We start from the raw sequence: 4,459 nt of genomic DNA, 5'->3' as shown, positions 1-4,459 counted from the left end.
TGGATGTATTTCCAGAAGATTTACCAGGATTGCCACCACATAGAGAGATTGAATTTGTAATTGAACTGGCACCAGAGACAAAGCCAGTGTCTAGAGCACCTTATAGAATGGCCCCAGTAGAATTAAAAGAACTGAAGGTACAGCTGCAGGAGCTGTTGGACTTAGGTTTTATCAGACCTAGTTTCTCACTGTGGGGTGCACCAGTTCTGTTTGTGAAGAATAAGGATGGCTCTTTGAGGATGTGTATTGATTACAGAGAACTGAATAAGTTAACAATCAAGAACAATTATCATCTGCCAAGGATGGATGATCTGTTTAATCAGTTGCAAGGTAAAAGGGTATTCTCAAAGATAGACCTTCGATCTGGTTTTCATCAGTTGAGGGTCAAGGAGGGAGATATACCGAATATGGCTTTTCGAACCATATATGGGCATTATGAATTTTTGGTCATGTCCTTTGGGTTGAATAATGCCCCAACTGCTTTTATGGATTTGATGAATAGAGTGTTCAAGGATTATTTGGACCAGTTTGTGATCGTCTTCATTGATGATATTCTGGTTTATTCCCAGTCAGATCCAAAACATGAGCAACATCTGAGGTTGGCTCTACAAAAACTGAGGGAACATGGGTTGTTTGCAAAGTTCAAGAAGTGTGAATTCTGGTTATCTCAGGTAACTTCCTTGGGCACATTGTCAGTAAGGAGGGGATTAAGGTGGACCCAGCCAAGATTGAGGCAATTAGAGATTGGCCAAGGCCAAAGAATGCTTCAGAGGTTAGGAGTTTTCTTGGGTTGGCAGGTTATTATAGGCATTTCGTGGAAGGGTTCTCAAAGATTGTCACTTCATTGACTAAACTGACACGCAAGAATCAGATATTTGTATGGTCGGATAAGTGTGAGAACAGCTTCCAGGAATTGAAACAGAGATTGATTACAGCTCTAGTTCTGAGTCTTCCAATAGATCAGAAGAAGTTTGTGATATATTGTGATGCCTCGCGTCAGGGTTTGGGTTGTTTTCTAATGTAGTTGTTAGGTTCATTTTAGGTTTGTTTTAGAGAATGTTTTATGTTATGTTTTTAGTTATTTAGGATTGTTTAGCGCAGATTTATGCTTGTTTTCTTCTTGTTTCAGGCTTTAATGGTCAAGTACATAATATGGAGTAAAATGAGAAGAAATATGTTAAATATGATAAATAAGATGGATTTCGTGTTGATTGTGGAGTTTCAAGACATTATGTGTGGAAAATACTACAATGAAGATGCTCAACACACGTCGTTTATGCTCTATAACGCAAGTCTGAGACTTCAAGCCACATTTTTACCATGATTTATTCACTTTCTGGAAACACTTCTATAAATAGAAGTTGTAGATATTTCTCTTAGCTTTCCATATCTTTTGAATCATTCAATTCAGAGTTATATCGAAGGAGTTATGATCAAAATACGATGAGCTGACGCTGCAGGCTGTTCGAACCGAGTTTTGTCGATTTTGACTTTAGCGCTACAGCGCCATAATAAGAGCGCTACAGCGCCAGTGCACCAGATTTTGAGGTATTTTGCCACTGTTAATAGCGCTACAGCGCTCCAGAAGCAGCGTTACAGCGCTAGAGACGCGATTTTCACATTTCTGACCACTTTTTGAATGGCAATTTGGTCCTTTCACTCGGAACTTTGTAGGGATTTTTTTAAAAACATAATGTTGTGACTGGAAGGGGCGGAATAGGGTACGACGGCTGGGAGTGAGAACACCATTTTGGAGGATTCATTCCTGTGTTTTTTTATCTTCTTCTTCTTCTTCAATTTTTATGTTTGTAATTGAATTCTATGATTGCTAGAATGAATATTATGGGCTAATTTCTCTTTTAGGGCTATTATGTGAATCTTTTGGAAACCCTTTTATGGATTAATGCAGAATTATTGTTCTTCTTCATCTCTTTCAATTCCTTACAATCTTTGTCATTTGTGCAATTATTGATTGATCACCTTTAATTGTTATTTCATGAATCAAATTAAAATCTGAAAAGTGAAATTTGATATGCTTTGATTGTTTGGATGCAAATTCAATTTAGAACGAAAGTATCTAAATTGTTTGCCTATTTTTCTGAGTTGCGTGTTTAATGCCTTCTTCATGATTCAACTTACCATAGAAATATAGGAAGTTGTCATTTAGATTGAATTTTGTAAATCTTAACCAGATTATGGAGTGTTTTTGCAACTTTTTCTTGAATAGGGAGAAGGGGATATAATTCTTGCATTAGGAAATAAAAGGGTGGAAAATAGAGGATCATAATTGTCATAATTTCATTCTCTCTGTTGTTTTGTTTAAATTTTCATTGCTCTTCGTTAGTATTCTTCTTTGTTTGAAATCTCTGAAATTGTTTAATCAAATAGAATTAAAAAATTTGATTGATTGGTAATTGATAAATCAGTCCTTGAGGACGATACTTGGTTTTTACCATATTATTACAAATTGCGACTGTGTGCACTTGCATAGCAAAAATATCGCAACAAGTTTTTGGCGCCGTTGCTGGGGACTAAAAATAATTATCAATATCAGTCAGATTAATTTTTATTCTAATTTGATTTTAATTTCTCTTGTTTTTAATCTGTTTAGTTGCTTAATTTTTCTATCTCAAGTGAATTGTGTTATATGCGTAGCAGAAGAGGAGCAGACAAACTTGTTCCTTTGAATTCTGAGATTGAAAAGTCTTGCAAGCAAAACAGAAAGAACAAGAGGGAGGCCCAGAAATCTGTTTTGATGGCACAGAATGATGGGGATGACAGGAATGTTTTAATTCCTGGAATTGCACAGGGGGTGAGGCTCATAACAATGCTGAGAGGAGCCTGAGAGACTATGTACTACCCACTCTGACGGAAGTACAAAACAGTATACGCCCACCAGCGGTAGAGGCTAACAACTTTGAGATCAAGCCAGCCATTTTACAAATGGTGCAATCCTCTGTTCAATTTAATGGGTTGCCTTCTGAAGATCCTCACACCCATTTGTCTAATTTTCTGGAGCTGTGTGGAACTTTCAGATACAATGGGGTGAGTGATGACGCTATTAAACTTAGGCTTTTCCCATTTTCTTTGAGGGATAGAGCTAAAAGTTGGCTGAACTCTTTGCAACCGAACTCTATTATTACCTGGCAAGATTTGGCTCAGAAGTTTTTGTCAAAATTCTTCCCTCCTTCCAAAGCTGCTAAATTGAGGGGAGAAATCAATAATTTTTGCCAGAATGATGGAGAATCATTGTATGAAGCTTGGGAACGGTTCAAGGAACTATTGAGAAGATGTCCTCATCATGGCATTGAACAGTGGATGTCAGTGCAGAATTTTTATAACGGTTTATGTCCTACTACTAGAACCATTATTGATGCTGCAACGGGTGGTACTTTTATGAGCAAGAGTGCAACTGGTGCTTATGAGCTGCTGGAGGACATGGCCACAAATAATCATCAATGGTCTGAGGAAAGATCATCGGGGGTCAGAAAGGTAGCTGGGGTGCATGAGATGGATGTCATTATCGCTTTAACAGCTCAGGTAGCTACACTCACTAAACAATTACAACAGAGCATTGTATCTGCTAATGTGGTTCAAATGGCAGCTAGGTGTGAAATCTGTGGTGGTTCTCACTCTTTTGATCAGTGTCCTACCAGTATTAATAATAACATTCCGATGGATCAAGCTCAGGTTCAAGCGGTGGGAAACTTTCAGAGGCCAGTAAATAACCCATTCGCCAATACTTACAATCCTGGGTGGCGAAATCATCCTAATTTTTCTTGGAGGAATAATCAGGGCCAGCAACCTCAGTTTCAGGGTCAATTTCAGAATAATATGCCTCAGCCACCAATGCATCAAGCCTCTTCATCACAACAGCTTAGGCCTCAACAGTCAATGAATCAAGCTCCACCTGAAAGGCCTAATGAATTGCAAGCTGCATTATTGACTCTCACCAACACTCAAACACAGTTTATGACAGAAACTCGCTCATCCATCAGGAATCTTGAGATGCAAGTTGGTCAATTGGAAAATATGTTACAAAGTAGGCCTCAAGGAAATTTGCCAAGTAATACAGAGATGAATCCTAAAGAGCAGTGCAATGCAATCTCTTTGAGGAGTGGGAAGAAGTTGGAAGAGCCAGTCAAGAAGTCTATACCAGCACCAAAAGTTGAAGTTGAGAATGAGGGTAAGGTAGAAGAAGAGGTTATTGATGACCTTGAGAAGAATCAGTCACCAGTGAGTTATGAGCACCACATCAAGATTCCATATCCTCAGCGACTTCAAAAGAAGACACTTGACAAACAATTTTCGAAGTTTCTAGATATTTTTCGAAAACTTCACATTAACATACCTTTTGCCGAGGCACTTGAACAAATGCCAAGTTATGTGAAGTTTATGAAGGATATACTTTCCAAGAAGAGGAAGATGAAGGATTATGAGACGGTGGCGCTCACTGAAG

The 4,459-nt window shown here is 38.3% G+C and overlaps 1 non-coding gene across 1 annotated transcript; it reads right to left on the bottom strand.

Annotated features, from left to right (window-relative positions):
- Window positions 1-3,201: 3,201 nt before the first annotated feature.
- LOC133802727 (small nucleolar RNA R71) lies at window positions 3,202-3,308 on the bottom strand. Its single transcript, XR_009877472.1, has one exon. It is a non-coding gene; the product is annotated as a small nucleolar RNA R71 (small nucleolar RNA).
- Between the last annotated feature and the right edge of the window lie 1,151 nt (window positions 3,309-4,459).

The sequence above is a fragment of the Humulus lupulus genome, chromosome 9 (genome assembly GCF_963169125.1).
Source record: "Humulus lupulus chromosome 9, drHumLupu1.1, whole genome shotgun sequence".
NCBI classification, from domain to species: Eukaryota; Viridiplantae; Streptophyta; class Magnoliopsida; order Rosales; family Cannabaceae; genus Humulus; species Humulus lupulus.
The sequence above is the reverse complement of the archived record's forward strand: the minus strand, read 5'-3'. Positions and strand labels throughout refer to the sequence as shown.